This window comes from Helianthus annuus, chromosome 4 (genome assembly GCF_002127325.2).
Source record: "Helianthus annuus cultivar XRQ/B chromosome 4, HanXRQr2.0-SUNRISE, whole genome shotgun sequence".
In the NCBI taxonomy this organism is placed as follows: domain Eukaryota; kingdom Viridiplantae; phylum Streptophyta; class Magnoliopsida; order Asterales; family Asteraceae; genus Helianthus; species Helianthus annuus.
Genome location: NC_035436.2, coordinates 22,153,736 through 22,175,816, shown reverse-complemented (window position 1 = coordinate 22,175,816; position 22,081 = coordinate 22,153,736).

Genomic DNA, 22,081 nt, shown 5'->3' with positions numbered 1-22,081 from the left:
GTAACGGTGATGCTAAAAGCGGTGATTCCTAGCCGTTCGACTAGGTCAACAAGTCAACGTTTTTAATGAATGTCAGATATAAAGCTGTTCGATTGGATGTTAAAGGCGGTAAAACAGTACTGAAGTCCTAGCCGATCGGCTAGGTCAACAAGTCAATGACTTTTTAATGAATGTCAGAAGCTGCTATTCGATCGATTAGGCTAGCCGTTCGGTTAGGCTAGCCGATCGGTTGGCATCTTCAACATCAACAGCAAACGTCTCAACTTTTTCGAACCAGAAAATTCAAGATTTCTCTCAAACGGCTTCGAATTAAGATCTGAAAATTTGTAGGCTTGTAGATCTGATAGTTTCGCACAACATATCCAAAAATCAGCAATTTTCGACCGTGAAAACCTGTTCAATCAGTCAAAATTCAGTTAAAAACGTGAAGAACAAGAAAATATGAAGAAATTTGACAAATCTGAATGATTTTTGGCTCTGAATCTGCTCAAAACTTGTACGAATCTGTGAGTTTAATCTTCGCAACCGAGCACCTGCTCTGATACCACTTGTTGGTCCCTGATTGATTGGGATCTTCCTGTTAATGAATGTCACACTATGATTGCTGTGCGGAATCCAGCAGATCATACACAGATACAGTAAGACATATGATTTTCATGTTCAACAGTCTGCAATTCAATTGAAATATATGACAAGATACAAGTTCCAGTTGATCACAGACTTCAGCTCTCTAGATTACAGACAGATTCAAAAAAAAAGTGCTAAATGAGCTGACAGAACTTCTATTTATAGGCTAGTCAGAATAAGCTAAGTGCTGTCCGATCGGTTAGGCTAACCGATCGGTTGGGCTACCCGATCGAACAGCTGTTCGATCGGTTAGGCTGTTCGATCGGCTAGGCCAGCCGATCGGCTTACAAAGTAGCACTTTTACAATACAAACCCTGTATTCTGACGCCTTATACATTAAACTATACAACTTTAATAAAACAAAGACTTTAAGCTGACGGAAGCTACAGACGTTTATGTACTAACATGCAGGATACCCCTTTTGCAGGTACTTCTACGCATGCATGGCTGAGATAACACCAACCATCGTTCCACTACGATGTCCCTGAACTGATAATGACTCCCCATCTGGGAGAGGAATACGCACAACTTTTTCCTTGCACAAAATCTCCGCTTGGTGCTTGGACAACCAATCCATGCCTATCACTATATCGAAACTACCGAGCGTAACGGGAAGAAGATCAATATCAAACACTTGACCCACTAGATCTAGTTTGCATCCAAAAAGGACATTCGAGGCTTCTATCGTTTTACCATCGGCTAGTTCTACTACTTGTTTAACTTCTAAAGGTGTTGGGGTTATCCCTAACCGTTGGCTAAATTCTAGGGACACGTAACTCAAATCAGCACCCGAATCAAATAGTACAGAAGCAATATGATTGTTTACAGGAAACGTACCAGTTACAACGTTGCCGTCATTCCTGGCATCCCCTGCTCCAAGCTGGAACACTCTGCCTCGAGCACCATTTCCCCCATTGTTGCCGTTGTTGTTATTGTTGTTCCCAGCGTTGTTATTATTCGGGCGGTTGTTGTCGTTAGCGTTCTGGTTTAGCTGAGGGCAATCCCGCTTAAAGTGACCCTCATCCCCACACTGATAGCACCCCTTCCTAAAACCCTGGTTCTGCTGGGGCGGTTGTCCCTGTTGTCTCTGGTTGTGCTGGTTCTGTTGCTGCTGGTGTTTGGGCTGTGGGGCCCTACAATCCCTGGCCTCATGGCCCGCCTTACCACACCTGTTACATATTCGACCACACGGCCCGAAGTGATGGTAGCCACACTTGTTACACCGTGGCTTCCTCCCTGCATATGAACCCTGACTTTGGCTACTTCCCTGGCCTTGATTGATAGAAGACGACTGGCTGATGTTGCGGTTGGTGTTGTTGTCTGGCCTTTTCTGAGTCTGACCAGCACTGGATGCTTTGTCGTAGTCGCTCCACTTCCGTTTGTTATCATTAGCAGATGTAGTAGCAGTGGGTGCCGCAGCAGTAGTGGCTGAAATGCGCGGGGGTAACGAATTGCTTTCTACCTCTTGGTCCACAGTCTTATGAGTCAGACGAACAATCTGTGTCAAATCATTGAGATGGGCTGCAGTGACCAAGCTCTTCACACGCGGAGGCAACCCTTTGATGAATAACTCAATCCTCCGAGACATGGGCCGTGACAAGTTCGGGCACATGTCAGCCAATTCATACGATCGCTTCACATACGCTTCGACTTCCGATCCAACCATCTTCAAGTCGTAGTACTCGTTTTCCAACTTCTGGACCTCGTCCCGAGGACAGTACTCCTCCCTGATCAGTTCTTTAAAGTCTTCCCAGGTTGTGGCATTCGCTGCCTCGATGCCCAACAACTGTACCTGGGCGTTCCACCACGTTAGGGCACCATCCGCCAAGGTACCCGCAGCATATTTCACCCTGTCCCCAGCGGGACAGTTACAGATAGCAAACACAGACTCTGCTTTCTCGAACCATCTTAGAAGTCCCACAGCCCCTTCAGTCCCGGTGAAGGTCTGTGGCTTACAGTCCATAAACATTTTGAATGTACAAGCAGGTTGGTTAGGTTGGGGTTGCGCGTGCTGACCTAAATAACGAAAGGAAACACATTATAGGGGTGAAAAGTCGTGTACGCGGTATAAGAGGAAAAATACTTGGTACATTCCGTACCAGCTTGATAGGCTGCTAAAGCCTCGGCCACACGGGTGTTGATTAAGTCTGTCAACTCAGCCTGAGTCATGTTGATGTTGCCACGTCCGTGTCCTCGTCCACTCATGATTCTATATATGGAGATGAACCGATTCAGGAAATCGAAACGAGATGGAAATCATGTATCACGTTGAGATCTACATACTACCAAGTTCACACACAATAAGGCAGAACCCTTCTCACGCTCGATAAGCCTCACTGGGACTTGCATGCACCCCACGTTATTATTAAGTGTGCACCCATAATAATAAGGCAATTTGCATGCTTATCTCAGTGCCTCTTAGCTTGCGCTCGAAGTTTCCCCCGTTCAAACAACACAACAGATGGCATCACAGATCTATGATTCACATGAGACGAAGAGTAGTGTCACACTATCAAGTCACTATGGTGTTTAATGTTTCATTTCATATATGTTGTGAGTGTGTGACTGTATAAAGTGAGAGAGATGAACCTTGCAATCTGGAGCTGAGTGTCATGATCGATTTTCGAAGGTGTTCGGTTATAGTCCGGTTTTATAAAACGTTTTAAAACCTAGTTCACTATAACCAGTGGCTCTGATACCAACTGTAACACCCCCAAAATTCCACCTGCGGAAACCCCGCGAGGCGTGTTACGCATCAGAGTTCGAGCCACCAATCACATTGAACCAATGTTAAATATTTAAATAAGTCATGGCATTAATTCCCAAAATAAAATGTTAACATGATATCAATTCTCGAAAGTTGTGTAGCGGAAGCATATAATAAATTATTTAGCAAATGTTTCGTAATAACACTTAAACCAATGTATCAATATAAGATAATCCGAAAGCCTCGATCCATGACCTCTCCAGCACTCCCAGATAGCAAGTCCATGTTCCAAAGTTAACGACCTACAAGCATGCAAACAAGTGTGTCAGACTACGCTGGTGAGTTCAAGGTTTAGTTGACGTGTTTGTTACCAGATGTATGTTAATGCGAATCAACGTTGCGATACGATGTTGCTCATGCTAGGTACCCTAGGGAGTGTGCCCATATGTATCCGGGGAGTGTGCCCCTTAACAACCCCAATGCTCCTAACCGAGCATTGGTAATGATCGATCCCATGTACAATAACCAATACCCAAGTTAATTATTTACCCAGAGTTTCCCTTCCAAATGTTTACCAGTTGTCCCAAACCACCGGGACGCATGCTAGAGAAATGCAATGAACTCACCTTGGTTTGCTTGGCAGATTATACCAAAAGTTACTTGAATTAAAAGTGGTCAATCACGTCCTAACAGGATTACCATATAAGTCAGGTTTGGTTCAGGTAAGCACGCATGTTTCACACAAGTTATCGCGTTACAGGCACAAATTGGTCATGGCAACACATAACCGTCATACAATCCATTCAACATTGTGCGAATAAATGAATTAGCCCAATAATATCCGGCCCAACATGTTGTGCGATCGGCACAACCTTGTGCGATCCACAGCATGTTGTGCGGTCCAATAAGCCCAGCCCAAATAGCTAAGCAGTTAAATAGCATACTCGGCCCAATAACAACTAGTGATCTTGTATGGTTCTGTTAACTTTGTGCGATTGATAGACATTGTGCGGGTGGGCCTTGGGCTTGTTCGGTCCATTAATAAATCAATAATTATCTAACATAACTACGGCCCAAATTAAATAATCCTTAGGCCTTGTGCGATCCTATTGGATTGTGCGATCCGGACACTTGTACTATCGGAACACCATGTGCGATTAAGGACTTGGGCTGTCCGGCCCAGTAACGTTAACAGATCAGACATTTGTGTGTGGCCCAACATCTTGTGCGATCCACAAGATGTTGTGCGATCATACGATGCTATGCTTGTACACTGTGTTTATTGGTTTATACATGACTTGTGCGATCATTCGAACATGTGCTATTGTGCGACCAGGGCCTCTTGTACGACTAAGGGCCTTGTGCGATCAGTATTTGAATTCCGAGTTTTACGCCCATTCAGTTACAACATTAAACAGTTTCCTTATTGGCCCTCAATCAATTAATACTAACAATCTGCAATTTACCCAATACTCGATCAAATCAAGGATTTTATTCATCAATTCGTATAAACCCTAATATAACAAACATGAACAATGGTTATCACAACAAGCAATCAATCGGGTTTTCAGGCTAACATACAATCTATCATGCCAAATCGACCCAAACCATTCATACGAGACCCTATAGCAGCCAACTAATACATGTTTGATTCTAGTTCTAGATCATACCATCTAATCCGTATGAGTATTAACTATGCATGCGAACCGATTACAACTTAACATACAATCCAATTCGTCTAAGCATCATCACATAATATCATTAAATCATATAATCACATATATTATCAACCATAACAAACAACACTAACCGATTGAAGGAGGACTCAATCCGAACAAGTGAAAGCTTCGAAGAGATGGGAGATGATTGCCGCCGGGCTTGAGAGAGAAACGAGAGGAAGCTAGGGTTTTGTGTGTGAGGTGATTGTAACCAATGAGGTGTATAACCCTACCCTCTAATTGTTATTCGTATAAGTGTAGTGGGCCGAATCCCTTCATGGGTTGTCTATGTGTTTCAGATTCAAAAGAGAGTGGGTCGAGAGTGTCACAAGTCAGCCCATTAACTTGTGCGATCGGCTATGTGGTGTGCGGTTCGGATTAAGTAAACATATACATATTCACATAACCTATCATAACGTCATAACATTCAATAATTCAATCATTCAATGATTCAATCAAGTTCACATACGTTGCATACAATACAAAGACGGGTTTGAAATACGAGTTGTCACAGAGTTAGTCTGAGAGACTAGGGAGTTCGGTCTAAGAGACTGGGTGGGATAGTCTAGGGAAGACTAGGATGGTTACTTGCTTACATTGTTATCACACACATGCTTAATTGCTGATTATTGATAAACGTGCATATGTGGAAACTGCTTGCATACGCTAACTGATAGTAATTACTATGGAAATACATACTATGACTACCATGTACCGATAGACATGTCGCCTTGATCAAAAAGCGGGTTGTCAAGCATTGATGACCCTATGGCCACCACCACAAATGATGAGACTGCACTTGCGCCGGAGATATTTACGTCAGACACTGAGAGTGATCCTGATATGCTGACCAAGGGCAAGGACGACTTACAACGGTCAGTGCTACCAGATTTTGGGATGATTCATCCTTGCTGAAGGCTTCTCCGACAAGAATCCTCCTATTACTCTTGTTTCAGTCCATAACCACTTGATCACTGGTCACCCCGATGGTGATCACACCATGGTTCCGAACGTCGACAATACGTCCCCTGTGGACATTCCTTCCGAAGGTAGGCTACTCGACGAATAGCCGATGACGTCGACATGACTATTGATGGTCCTCCTGACGACATCCATGGTGATGGAAAGTTAGACGAGAACATTATTACAAATTTCACATTTGAGACCTCTGTTATCAGGCTATCCTCTACGCCTGGAATACACACGATTTCAGACTCCTCTGAGTCTGTGACATTTACAACCATATAGATGGTCAGATTGCAACTTTCTACTACTGACACGGACGACGACGCCGTTATGAGTGCTGCACTATCACTTGCTCGAGGCGCCACACCGTTACATGACCAGGAGACTGCCCCTGAGCTAGCTTCTGCACCTTTGTGGGACAACTTGATGTTGCACATGCTGATCCTGCACCCTTGATTGATCATAACCCTGTTTCCTTTGGTCTACCAGACATTGCACCCCTTATATCTGACCAAGTACCTGCACCTGACGATCCCCTTATTGGTTGAGACGTTTGTTTTGCACTCGCAACCGATGATGATTGCTCCTTCTCTCCTATGGGGACCGACGTCCATTGCATCAGCATGCGTATCGCTTCCTCTTAGGACTTTCCCACACCACAAAAAGGTACTCCAGGACGGCACCCGCCAAACGATCCCTATTGCTACAACAACATTTTCTATGACCTCACAGACCGCACCATTTGCTACTTTCACCCCTACGGCACTGGATGAGCCATTTTGATGGTTCTTATCATACACTACGCTAATGTTAGATCCTCACATAATGGAGGCCACACACGAGATGAGTTGCTCCTGTAACATGAGCTACAGTTTGAGGATATGATTTACAGAGTGTTAGAGCTTGAGCTGACACCACATTTGGTAACTTCAAATGCAAAAACATTGCATAATTGAAAACATGATTTAAGTATTTACATCACAAGACAGCATATTGCCTGAAAAGTTTATGTAAGACACCACGCCCTCCACCCTGTCTATAGCAAGTATACATTGAACTTCCACATATATCAAGGTTCCTTTTGCGCTCTCGACCGTTGCTATCACACCGTTCCCAGGATTCTGATACTCATTTCTTTACTATCGAGCAGCAGAGCAGACAATTACTTCGACGTGTAGACAAGCCCGAGGAGGAAGTCCACGCGTGTTAACGGTTCACTTTCTTTTCCTCCTTTTCCTCAGTCACCAGTATAGTTGGTTTCTGGATTCATGCGGATTGCATTACACTTTGGTAAAAACACTAATGATAAGCCGGGTTTGTGGAGACTTTAAAGACCACTTCTGACTACGTAATTTTGATGCATTAATATACTTGTTGGACAAGGGTAGGGTGACCCTGCGTCCCTTCTGATATGATACGTTTTGTAAGACACAGTGATTGTGGTCGGAGGATGAAGAAAGCCCAATCATCTTTAAACATGCGACAATACTTATGACTAATAACTAATGCTATGTTCCCACTAAGCACGCCGTTGATCAACATATTTGTGTTACAACTATGATGCTACATGTTTACTTGTTACGTTCCTATTTACAAGTTGTGCAATAATTGTGACGATATGTGATTGATTGTTATAACAACTACGTATATACATATATGTAATACACCCCCTGGGTTTCAGTCGTTAAGTAGATGCTTTTGTGCTTATGTTCTTAAAGAAACCTGACCTATCCAATCTTCCTCTTAGAAGATGTCAATTCAAGGAAACACCGATACCAACAACCCTCTGCCAATGACAGAGGCGGAATTTCAAGAACGCCTCTTACAGGTCATCGCACAGTACGAGGCCTTTCGCTCTGAGCGTAGCGGAGGTACCTCGGGAAATAACCCAGCCAACGGCTGTACCTACAAGCATTCTTAGGCTGCCAGCCCCTACATTTCGACGACACTGGGGGTGCCGTAGCTTTCGTGCGCTGGGTTGAGAAAACGGACAATGTTTTGCGTGCGAGCAAATGCGCCGTAGAGCACCAGGTCACGTACATTTCCGGACTGTTCCAAGATGGGGCTCTATCATGGTGGAAACTCCAGGTTCAGACGATGGGCGAAACTACTGCGTATACTTTATCATGGGACGAGCTGAAAGAGCTAATGCATAAAAAGTACTGTTGGAGAACAGAAAGCCAGAAGGTGGAAACTGAGTTCTGGAACTTGAAGATGGAAGGTCCAAAAATAGCTGAGTATGTGGAGAAGTTCCAAGTTCTGTCGCGTATCGTTCCTTACATGGTAGACCCAGAGTTTAAGAAGATTGAGCGTTTCATTTGGGGATTGGCACCCCAAATCATGAGCATGGTGATGACATCAAAGCCTGCAACGATCGCTGAGGCCATCAATCTAAGTGTGGCCTTGACTGAAGAGGCAATCAAGATGAACAAATTTTCAACCTCTGAGGGAAAGAAGGAGACTCATGTAGAGTCATCTGGAGACAACAAGAGAAAGTTGGCAAATTTCAAACAGGGTACCCAGACGAGGAGCAACAACAAGGCCAAAAAGAGAAAAGAGTACATGGGTAAGCTACCTAAATGCGACAGGTGCCGACGTCATCATACCGGGCGATGTAAAAATGGGAAGTATGATAGCTGTGGAAAAGTGGGACACAACAGGGAAACGTGTTGGAGTGAGACGAAGCGTGGAAAGAAAGGAAAGGGGAAAGATAAGGGATGTTATACCTGCGGGGATATGAGGCACTTTAGGAAAGATTGCCCAAGGGAGATTAAACAAAGTCATGGGAAGAATGTCTAACACCGGAGCTGGGGAACCACGCCAGGATCCAAACATGGTCATTGGTACGCCTCATAGTAATCAATGTTATGCGCCTGTGCAATTTGATATTGTTGTCAAATTTTAGCTTCAGAATATACTTGTTTTAATAGTAAGTAAGATAGATATCCAATATTCGATCAAACTAGCTTAAGGGAAGCTTCGATGTGATGCTTGGGATGGACTGGTGGTCGAACAACCAAGCGAAGAAGGTTATCCGCATCCAGATGACGAACGGAGAAACGACCGTGATTCATGGAGCAGGATACGCTCCTACGGATTATCAGGCATTGAAGATACGAAAGCTTTCGCACAATGGGTGTGTTGCCCTCTGGGCTCAGGTCGTGGACAAGGGAGCCGAAGAACCAAAACTCGAAGATATCCCTGTGATAAAAGAATATCCTAAAGCCATCCCCGAAAACTTGCCAGAATTATCTACTCAATGACAAGTCGAATTTTTCATCGATTTGATTTCCAGGAGCCGCGCTTGCTGCCAATACACCTTGGCAATTTACACCTTCAGACATGCAAGGATCGACAGTGTTGTTGGTGCATGTTTTGTGACAACAGCTTAGATTTGGTCTTTGGATATCTTGTAATTAGTAAAACGATAAACAGGTAGCAAGTTTAGCTTTGTAATAGTTGTAATAGTGAATTAAGAGTGATTGGGCCAAACCAAACCCACATATGGGGGAGGGTTTGCGAAATGGGCCTTGCCCAAGACCTAGCCCAAATGCAAAGCCTTGTCCTATATAAGCAAAGCTTAGCATTAGGGTTTAGGTTAATCTTCTAATCACCTTAATCACTTGGAGAGAATACGTGAAAGACAACGGCTTGGACGAATTAGGATCTTGATTGATTGTAATCGTTTGAAGATAATCAATAAAGATTGGGTTTAAAGTGATTCGTGTTCTACTCGTTTTCTGTGAAATCTGATCTAGAGGATTCCGCACTCTAGGTTGGATCGACGATTCTGTTACGATCCGCACGGCTACGGGGACCTACAATTGGTATCAGAGCACTCGGCTCTTGATTGGCTTGGTTCAGAATCGTTTCTGTAGAAAAATCGGAGTTTTTGGGACGTTTTGGGAGGCTGTCTTCGTGTTCTGCTGGTGTTTTCGGAAAAATTGCTTGCATTTCTGACCATTACTGATAGAAATCTTGCATTTCTGATCAACTTCGGACCAGAAACAAGCATTTCGGACCAGATTACGGACCATTTCGGATCTACTGATTACATTTCGGATTAATCAGTTGAATTTCGGACCAGATTGGCTTGATTTCGGACCAGAAGGTGTGATTTCGGATCAGCCAGTTTCATTACGGATTATTGAGCCTAGTTTCGGACCAGAAGAACCCATTTCGGATCAGGAGGTGTGTAGGATCGTTAGACGACCTGACGAGTCGATCAGAAGAGTGCTCAGACTGAATCAGAGGCGGAATTCATTGATTCAGTCTTTGTTCAGCTTGATTTCACTATTTAACGTCTCTTTTATTGATCTTCTAACAAGTTACAAGTTCTGGAGACAAACGGCAGGGCTTCGCCATTACACACACAACTGCTACCTAGATCCGCTCATCAGTCCCCTATTTATAGGCTGATGGGTTTGCTTATTTGGACATATCCATATAAGCGAACCTCATATGATCAAATAAGCGAACCTACAAGCTTATGATCATATAAGCGGACCTATCATGGTGACACATAAGCGAACCTATCTAACTCACATGTTCTTGATTTCCGTGTACGAAACAACCTGCCCTAACCTAAGATTCGAACTAAGATGTAGTCGATAGACAACTGCACCAATAGACTCCCCCTTGAATGTTGACGGAATCTTCAGTGATAGTCTTCAAACATTGACAACTCTTCAATCTTGATCGGTCTTCTTCAGGAACTCTTCCTGGAATCGTGTACCCAGATCTTTCTCTGGCTTTAACTTTCATCAGACTCCCCTTATCATCGAGCTGGGATCGCCATCTGGAATTCGTTATCACCATTGAAATCAAATCCTGGTTTTATCAGTTTAAACTTCTTCTCAGGTTCTGATGTATCTCCTTACTTTCCGTAGCAACAGGATCAGAAACCTGCACAACTCAAACTCTCTATTACAAACCAATAAAGTTGTGATTCAATTTAATGAATCAACTAAACATTTGAGGATTTTCACATTTAAAACATTTCAAAATTTGAAACATTCCAAATTCTGATTCAAATTAATGAATCATCTTTAACATTTCAAATCAATTAACCAAACCAACTGTTCATCATGTTTAGCCTTTAAGATTTTGAATATCAGCTTTTCAACATCAGTTTTCGAAAATCTTTTTGGATTTTTCGAAATAAGAAACATAAATGCAATAACAGAAATTAAATGCAGAAAAGAAATATGTACAAACATATTGTTGTGAGTTTGTGTAAGAGGATCATATCAGTTTTTGAGACAAACCACAAGCACCGTTAAGCTTTTAATCGTTTTAAGTTCTAAACGATTCACGTTGATTGACGATATTGTTGTCCACTTAAGCTCAATCTAAAAACTTTCGAAATGTTTACCGATACGTTAAAGGTATATTAATTTTGCACTAAATCCTTATGGACCTCACGATCTCAGCATATCCCCTCATCATGCAATACACTAACTCGAGTAATGCCTTTAAACTTTCATCAACTGTGATATGTGCGAAAATAAAGCAGAATGTTTAAGCATTAACAATTAGGTCGATACTTCCGTATACGCAGAGAAAGTCCAATGTTTAAACAAAATAAGAAAATAAAACAAGTTGAAGTTGTTTAGGCTTTAACCACCAGGTCGATACTCCCGTATACGCAGAGGAGGTCCAAAGCTTAAACGAAACACCCAAGAAAATAATGCAGAACGTTTAGGCAACAACATCCAGGTCGATACTCACGTATACGCAGAGGATGTCCGATGCTTAAACAAAATAAAGAAATCAAACAAGTTTAAATCTTTGCAAAATGAAATGCACAATCACAGTGATTTTTCAGCAAAGTAGTGAAAGTTCACAAACTTAACCAGTTTTATGCAGCGATTACTGAGTAGGCACACAGTCAAGAAGGACAAAACTAAGTACTATGCTTTCAACCATGTTTCCCACTAGAACTAGGCTTTTTCATTTATGTTTGTATCGTTATCGCAAATCTACTAGTCTAGCTGAGCCTATCGTCACATCTTTAGTGAGACCGTTTAATACTTTTAGACTTTACATATCTTTAGCATGTTGTGATAGTCCACTGATTTACTATCATTTCCTCTTGTTCGCAACAAAACTCATTTTTAAATTTTCAATGTTTTTGACATTTTCAAATTTTCTATTTTTTTTTAAATTTTCTCCCCCTAAAATCAAAATATGTTTCAATTTTGATTTTCTGGGAAAATTTGAAAACAAACTATACAAGAACATGACAACATGATATCGAATAGCTTCAATTCGCCATCCATTTGGCGTAAAGAATCAGAACTCCCCCTCACAACAAACTATTTTCCCATTATGATTTCAAAACACTTAAGTTCGTTTTAATCAAAATGGTTTTTCCGGAAAAATTAGTTTGTTTACCAATCATTTTTAGACTCGGGGTTTCATCACCTTGTTCTCTTCATACATATGACAGATTTTACAATTTTAGTTTTAAATCTCAAACATCACTTGTAGAAAATCAGGTACAACTTAATGTACCTGATTTACCACATGTAAAACGAAAAATCACCAGAGTGAAATTTCTCAAGAAATGTGCCGATTCATGTTCCACGCTTACCAACCTGGGAACTCCGGCAAGTCAGGTTTATTTTTATTTAAACAGATTCACCCAAGCCTGACGATCCTTGGGTGATTTCGAATTCTTGTTCAACAATGGTGGAAAATTTGCAGCATCCATTGTTAAACCTGAATTCTCCTGTTTTACCTCAATCAATGGCTCCTCTGGCTTCGACGAACAAGAATCATTGCCTGAGTGTGGCTTGTCTGACTTAGATGGGCCATATTCATTGCCGACACCTTTCTTCTTCTTCTCTTTCTCTTTCGTCCTCAAATTTGTATCTGATGATTTCGTCTTGCTTGACTTTGCAATCGAAGGAGTTGATTCATCAGAACTCTTATTCTTACCAACGGATGAACCTGAGAACAATATCTTCTCGAGATACTCTCTCGCCTTCTTCCTCTTTTTCCTCAGTCTGTCTTTCTGCCCCTGTGAAAGTTTAACTTTCATTTCTTGAATTGTCTGTTCTTGAACTATAGGTTTTTGAACCTTCTGTTCATGGGGCTTGACTTTGACTGGAATCTTTGCCAATTTCTGAGAATTAGCCCTCAATCTTTCATTCGATCTCCTTGGGCAATCTTTGGCAATGTGACCTCTGATTTGACAGTTAAAGCATCTTCTCATTTCAAAACTCCAACTCTGGCAGTTAACAGCAATGTGTCCTTGATAACCGCATCGGTAACACACCCTGTTATCGTACCAATCACCATTTTCAGCCCAAATACTCAGATCAAAGCATTGTTTGGCTTGGTGATACTCTTTCCTCTTCTTGATTGTTGGATTTGACTTTTGAGCACTGTGGTCCGACCTGCACCACTTATTACCAACAATTTTTGAGTTTTCATTTTTTATTTTTTTAAATTTTTCATTGCGATTGGATAATCGATCTGATGAACTTTTATTTTCTTTTTGAACATTTTTCTCAATTTTAATTTTTTGTTTCTGTTCCACTTTCTTCTTTAAAGGTTTTTGCTTAGAGCATTCTTCTTTAAAGGTTTTTTTGTTTTTCAATTTTTTCTTTTTCATCATCAGATTTCTCATCACAATCTTCAACTTTGACATTGTCAAAGTTTGTGACATTGTCACTTATTGGAACAGAATTGATTGGTTTTGGACAGGGAAAATTCAAACTGTCTGATGTAGTCACAAAACCTATAAATTTCTTCTCAAGTTCATCAATCTTGTTCCTTGAATTCTTAGCTTCATTTTCAAGCTGAGATATTCTTTTAAGATGAGAATTGATTGAATTTTCATTCTCATTCTTCAAGTTTTGAAGAACAGACTTTTTATTCTCCAAAACTTTTATCTGTTCTTGAAATTTCGTTTCATTTGCTTTCAGATTCTTGTTTTCCAGCTTAATCCAGAAATCCACCTCTTCTGAAGATTTCTTTTTTTTTTCAACCTCTTTTTCTAACTCTTTGATTTTCTTTTGAGCACATTCACCTTCGTTCTCCAATTTTATAATTTTTGAAGATGGGAATTTATCATTTTTTATTTTTCAATGTTGTTTTTGCTAAACACATCTCTCCCATCTTCAAGAATTTTCATTTGATTTTGAAATTCTTTTTCAATTCTTGATTTTTCAATTTCACAATTTTTAATCTTTTCTTCAAACTTCTGGTTTTTCAATGTCAAACTGTTAAAATTACTTAACAGTTTGTCATTTTCAGCTTTTAACTTCTCACAATTTCCTTTCAGAATAAGAATCTGCTTATCATCAGCCTGCTTCTCATCTTTCAACTTCTTTATCTCCAATGCCAAACTTTCCGCATCTTTTACAAGTTTGTCATTATCAGTCTTAAAGTTGTCACATTTGAAACACACTGATGCAGAACTTGAAGATTCATTTTCACAAATTCTTCATTCTTTGCCTTTTTCCCTGTCTTGTATGTTCCTGCACAAACAATTTTAACAAAATCAAGAGGGTTTAAATTTTCATCAATATAACATCCTCTCTTATAATCATACTTCATATTTCGTTTTGCAGCGAAACATATACTGATTCTTTTATTAATCTCAGTAATTACATCCAGATTGATTTTATCCAGATTTCCCAAATCTAGTTCATCTAGATTCTCTTTGATTTTATTCATCATTTTTTTTATTTTTATCAGAATTTTCATAACTATGTTTTTGAAGTTTATCGATGAAATCAGATGGATGTAATTTTGAGAATTTAGGCTTTTGTTTTAATTTCTTTAGAACATCATCCCATTCAGCAGGTAAAGCATCTTCCAACTTCGATATCTTTTCAGTATCTGTCAAATTTATTCCAAACGATTTTAACTTGTCCATCAAGTAATCAAATCTTTTTTTCATCTCTTTCAGGTTCTCATTCTGTTGACAAGCAAAGTTTTCAAGTCTAAGAGTCCAGATATTCTTATCATCTTGATCAAACATACTCGTATGATACCAACCAAATCTATTTATCCTTTCAACAAACTCATTCTCTTTTTCATCAAACATCTCTGCTGTAACACCTCGAAATTTTGTGTCCAATAATGTATTGACACGTGTCTTGAGTTTACACGTGGCGTTTAATATTAAATAAAGGACTAAAGTTCACAAACCTTGAAAGTATGTAAATTCGAGGGTTATAAATGTCAAACAAGGGTAAGTATACTGTATAGTAACCCTAAATGATGCTCGTACCTTCAGACGAATAAATCATGGATCGTACGGAAGCGAAACGCGGAAGAAGGTGAGAGATTACAAGCTGCGGGGGTTAACTGTGTCAACATGTTTAATTATACCTCTGAATGAGCCTTTGACGAACCCGAGGCTTTGTAACAGTAAAATACGCTCACTATAATGTATTATAAAAATTTCGCGAAGTTCCGTTTTAAAACGAGAAAGTTATGATCAAATTCGTACGAGAGGGGTTAAAAGCAGCAACACTGAAAGTTAAGGCTTTTCGGATAATAATTAAACTAACCGGGGGCTTAACAGTACGGGTAAAAGGCACGACGCCCTTAATTGTAATTAATCGAGGGCCAAATCGCAAAGTTACCCCTTCAAACCCGAAAGGTCAGGTTATTAATTACCAAAGATTTCATTAATCATTACAAAAGATTCAAAAAGATTTAAAAACAACCCTTACGGACCGCAAGGGTCCTGCTTTACGGACCGTAAGGGGGTAAAAGATTTGGCTTGTCTCCGCCACAGGCTTACGGACCGCAAGGCCCAAACCATACGGTCCGTAAGCGATGCCCAGCGACAGAAAGTTGGCTGTTGTCTGTTTAAAACGTTAAGACATTAATGTATGGGTTTCCCATAGGTATGGGCGACCCCTAATCACTCTCTAGCACTAGAGGACACATGTTGTTGATCAAGGGGCATGGGTAGACATGTTTGTCAATGATCTAAGGCCTTAGAAGTACTATAAAAAGGCCTCATTGCACAACATGTTACTCACACCTTCCCTGCCTTCATTGATCACATCTGGAGCTCAACATTTCCTCTCAAGTGTCCTCTAAGCAAGCATAAGACCTTTGTAAGTCGTTCAACCCTTTGTGGTTTAGTTTTGCTTAGTTATACAGCTAAAAATCAAACTGTCGTAATTACGGTTTGACTTCGAGATTAGTCTACAATGGCTCAGTCATATCTCGAATTAAAAGTAGTTATGTGTTGGTATTTACGTGGGTAATAAACCCCAAAAAGGGTTCCCCCTGATCACCACTCTAACTAGTTCAAATGTCGAGTCAAACATATGCTTAAAAAGTCAACAGAAAGCCATTTTGCATAATCTGTAATATAGATGATATGAAACCTGTTTGAACACTTATAAAACATGATATTAAGTATATAAACTTGTCTAAGCTCATTTTGTTCGGCCATTTACTATACTGACCCGGTTCGGAGCCGAATGTGGCAAAAGTTTGACTTTTACTTTGACTTCAGTTCTGACCCGTTTTAGTGCAATGTAGATATGCCTTAGGACTCTCTTAGGACCAGGTCACGTGATGGTATCACCCTCTGTGACCGGTTCGTTGTTTGTCCGAGTCTTTTACGCATTTCCGTTAATTACTTAAAAGTTGACCGTAACACCCTTTTCAAAATAAAACGAGTATTTCGGACACGTGAAGGGACCATAACCTTGCTTATTAAATTCTAAGCATGTCCCTAAAGTTTCACGCCAATCCGAGGTCTAGAATGGGAGTTATGCTAAATAGCGTAATTAAAGTAAACTTTTGTAATAAACGGCGCGATTAGCATAACGCCTACCTAAACCAAGAGTTCATCACCAAACCTTTTACTCACTGTTGTAAAATAATATTTTGGGATTTTTAAAGATTTTTAATTAATTTTAACCTGCTCATAACCTGCGGTTATGGCTACGGTTAGGTAAATACCGAATATGCCCTTTTCGGCCAAAACTTGAGTTCTACAAGGTCTTTTGACCCGATTCCAGTTGCTACTGATTTTAAATAATAAATAGAGTATTTTAGACTTTTTAAACTGCTCGGGAAACTCAGATTTCCTGTAGAACTCTAAAACCCCTTTTAAAGTCTTTAAAATGACCAAAAAAAAACCCCTACGGGGCGTATAATGAACTTAAATTCGTTACGGGCATCACGGAAGGTATCCTACTGATATCACAACCTCTTTAAGGCATATTGACTTAGGAAACAAGTGTAGGACTCTTACGGTTACCCGTTGCGCCTTTTGCGCGCACGGTTCGACTTATGTAACTAGTTTACATAAATTAGCCGATACGGGTCAAACCATATTATTTTGACCCCAAAATCCAGAGTGTGAATATTAAACCCATATAAAACAAGTCTTCGAACTTGTTGGGTCAGAATCACATACCATTCTCGGTTTTCGCCTTTCACGCGATTAAACCGTATCTATCCCTTGAAACTGACCGGTCTAGGCTACGGCTAATATAAAGACCCGTTAGGATTCTAATATGTTATTTTAAAACCTTCGTTCCAGAATAGGAGCCCCAGTAAAAGATATCTGTGATTTAATCAATTAAGGACAATACTTGCTAAGGTAAATACTTTTAACTTATTTTCCGTATTACGGGTTTGGGTTACGGTATATATAAAATACCGCTTGATCGAGCATCAAATCTTCCATCGTTTGGTGGTTAATTGAATAATTTGATTGGCTCGTTTAAACAGTCTTGTTACTTAAAAGCCTTTGGGGGGTTAATGACCATGTCCCGGATATCCTTGGCATCATTTTATGAAATGGCGACGACCTCGACATCCGCGTGTAGGCGTACACCCGGCATTATGTCTATATTAATAAAAGACGTAACCGTTGGTTTACCCACCTCGGTTTTACGCAATGTGGTGTGTCTATTGATCTTTAACCCGGACTGGATCCGGGCTACTGAACGCAAAGAAGGAACATGTAATTCGTTCACAATATTATAATATTAAATAATTCTCCCAAGTTATAAAGGAGTTTATGCCTTGTGCATTCAAATCAATTTTAATAAACATTTTACAAAAGTGTCGGTTGAATGTATTTACCAGTGTAAACTGACGTATTTTCCCAAAAAGATTGAGTGCAGGTACTACACGTAATCGGCTGGTTATAGCTCCTTAGCATCTTAAGAAGTCTCGCAAGCTTTGATGCCTTGTCTGTTGAACAATATTTTTATTATTATTTTGATCCCCTGTGGATACCATTCGACTATTTGTGATACATTCGATATTACAATCAAAGGTTGAATTATATTTATCTTTATGCTTCCGCTGTGCATTCATATAATTGTGTGGTTTGACTATATTGTTGCCAACTACGTCACGGTAGTCCCCCACCGGGCCCACCGGTGATACACGTGGAAATCGGGGTGTGACAGGTTGGTATCAGAGCCAACATTGAATGAATTAAACACTATCCTATTGTGTTTAATCTCAGTGACACAATTGCACATACTTGAGTCTAGACAAGAACATAGGACAAATTCGAATTCTTTATTCCAGTTGTCTTTTATTGTTATTGTGATTTTAATAGTTTTGAAAGCAGAAAATATGTCACCTGTAATTTTCCGAGGAAGAGGAAGAGGAAGAAGAGGCAGAGGAGAGATCGTTACTCACAACGATCACGAAGCTGGACCTTCAAATACGCGAGCTCCTTCGACCACAAGGAGTGAAGAACCGCAAAGACGGAGAAACCTTTTCGAACCTGCAAGGCATTCCACCTCGCACATCTCGACGTCATCATACCGTCACTCGTTCGGGCCAGATTCCGAGAATGATCCCAACAACCCTCAACCCTCCTACATACCTCTGCAACGTTCGGCATCGCACCGTAATTTTGACGATCCTACTCCATACTTCAGAGGTCAGTTTAACCCAGCTGACTACATTCAGAAGCCTGCAGGTTTTGTCCCATTAGAACCACAGGATCACTTCTCCGAAGACCATATGGATGAGGACACGGATCCAATAGAACCTGCTCGTGGTACGCCCACCCATCCTATCGAGATCTCCGATGGGTCTTCTTTTCATGGGACACCTTATCAAGGCCCAGATAGCTTCCAAGCGTTGTTCGACCGACATGAGTGGTACTATACACCATCTCACCAGACATCACAACAGCCACAACATCCGCAAGATCCCTCCGAGGATCCACGTTTCGTGGCAGTTACGCCACCACCTCCGCCACCGGTACAGCCAGTAATGCCTGACCCGCCAAGGCGTAGAAGGACAAATGCCCGTATGCCCACACGAGGAGGAGGGGATTTCCACTTCAGCACCCCTCGACACTCTAGTAGTAGCCACTACCCGCCACTACCAGAAGAAGGACCTGCAAGTCCAGTACAGGAGGCGAACTCCGCACCAGTTGCACCATCTTCGCCACCGTTTGGGTATGACCACCCAATACCGGCGTACATGGGCCCAACGGCATACAACCCGTTCGAACCATCGTCGCACGCACATTACAATTACAACTATGAGCAAGACCCATATGTGGTAGGGGCTAGGTATAATGCCCGATATCCAGACGGAGCATATGGAAACATGGGAATACCCGACTACTCAGCTCATGGGTATCCAGCACCTCCTAGACCTCCAGTTCCGCAACCGACGCCACATCCACGTTTTTCCCCACCTGAACAAGAAGAAATACTCCACCGTTTGAGCCGTGTGGAAAGAGACTTCGAGGAAGAACGTAAGAGCCACCGAGGATTCCTCAAGGGATTGGCAAACCTACTGAAGGGCAAGAAGAAGAAACGAGACCCTTAGTCTCCTTATGGATTGTTGTACTTACACTTTAGTCCTTGCGTGGACAATTATCGTATTTCAGTCCCTACGTGGACTTATCTTTCAGTCCCTACGCGGACACCTATCTTGTATTAGTCCCTGCGTGGACCTGTCTTTTATTAAACCTCTATGTAGGTATGTACTTGTTTAAAAGTCCCGTTTAGGGCAGCGTGTAATCGTATTGAAGTTTTGGAATGTTATGTTATGAATTTCATTTTAAAACAGCATTTAGGACTCGTTACGGTCACTACGAGTTCTCGAAGATCGACTTGAGGTCAGGCTACCATCAGCTGAAGGTCAGAGATGAAAACGTGCATAAAACAGCATTTAGGACTCGCTACGGTCACTACGAGTTCCTAGTGATGCCTTTTGGACTCACAAATGCACCGGCTGCATTCATGGATCTCATGAATCGCGTCTGCAAGCCGTACTTAGACAAATTCGTCATCGTATTCATCGACGACATTCTTATTTATTCTAAGAACAAAACTGACCATGAGAAACACCTACGATGTATTCTCAAATTGCTGCATCGTGAGAAACTCTATGCCAAATTCTCTAAATGCGAATTCTGGCTACGAGAAGTCCAATTTCTTGGACATGTCGTAAGCGAGCGTGGTATCCAGGTGGATCCCGCTAAGGTAGAGGCGGTCATGAATTGGCAAGAGCCAAAGACGCCTACCGAAATTCGTAGTTTCCTGGGGTTGGTAGGATACTACAGGAGATTCATTGAAAATTTCTCAAGGATTGCTGCGCCCTTAACTTCTCTAACCAAGAAGAAGATAAAATTTGTTTGGGGCCCTAAGCAGCAAGAATCCTTTGATATTTTAAAGCAAAAGCTGAGCAACGCTCCTGTGTTGACGCTACCGGAAGGTAACGAAGAATTCGTAGTTTGCTGCGACGCGTCGCACACTGGCATGGGGTGTGTGCTCATGCAGAAAAGCAAGGTGATTGCCTATGCTTCGAGACAGTTAAAGGTGCACGAAAAGAATTACACCACCCATGACTTGGAGTTGGGTGCCGTGGTGTTCGCACTAAAACTGTGGAGGCATTATCTGTACGGAAATCAGGTTTGTGATCTATTCAGATCACAAGAGCCTTCAACATCTGTTTAATCAGAAGGAGTTGAACATGAGGCAACGCCGTTGGATGGAAACCTTAAATGATTATGATTGTGAGATCAGATACCATCCCGGCAAGGCGAATGTAGTCGCTGATGCCCTGAGCCGGAAAGAAAGGATGAAACCCATCCGAATCAATGCTAAGAGCATTGAAGTCAAGAATAACTTGATCGAAAGGATATTAGCTGCACAGCGAGAGGCTGTGTTAGAAGCTAATTATCCTAAGGAAAAGTTAGGAGTAACTGAAGAGTAGTTAACTCTTAGCAAGGATGGAATTTTGAGATTGAATGGGCGAATATGGGTTCCTATTTATGGAGGACTACAAGATGTTATCCTCCAGGAAGCCCATAGTTCCAAATATTCTGTCCATCCTGGAGCAGATAAAATGTATCAGGATTTAAAGGCAAACTATTGGTGGATAGGCTTGAAGAAGTCTGTGGCCGCTTATGTAGCCAAATGCTTAACTTGTGCGCAAGTCAAGGCTGAGCATCAAAAGCCATCCGGCTTGCTACAATAGCCTGAACTTCCTGAATGGAAATGGGAGTGTGTAACTATGGATTTTATCACCAAGTTACCAAAGACGAGCAAGGGAAATGACATGATATGGGTTATAGTCGATAGACTGACTAAGTCAGCTCATTTATTACCCATCAAGGAGACTTATAGCTCCGACACTTTAGCCCAGTTATATGTTGATAAGATTGTAGCCTTACATGGTATACCTATGTCTATTATCTCTGATCGAGATACTAGATACACGTCTCATTTCTGGAAAAGTTTCCAGCAATCTTTGGGCACACGTTTGAACTTTAGTACGGCTTACCATCCTCAGACAGACGGTCAGATTGAGCGTACTATTCAAACGTTAGAAGACATGCTGCGGGCATGTGCGATCGATTTGGGTGGTAGTTGGGATAAGAACCTACCACTAATCGAATTCTCCTACAACAATAGCTACCATACCAGCATAAGGGCTGCGCCCTTCGAGGCATTATACGGTAGGAAGTGTAGATCGCCTGTTTGTTGGGCGGAAGTGGGAGAGGTCCAATTATCGGGACCAGAGATAGTTTTCGAAACAACGGACAAGATTGTCCAGATTCGGGAATGTCTCAAAGCTGCCC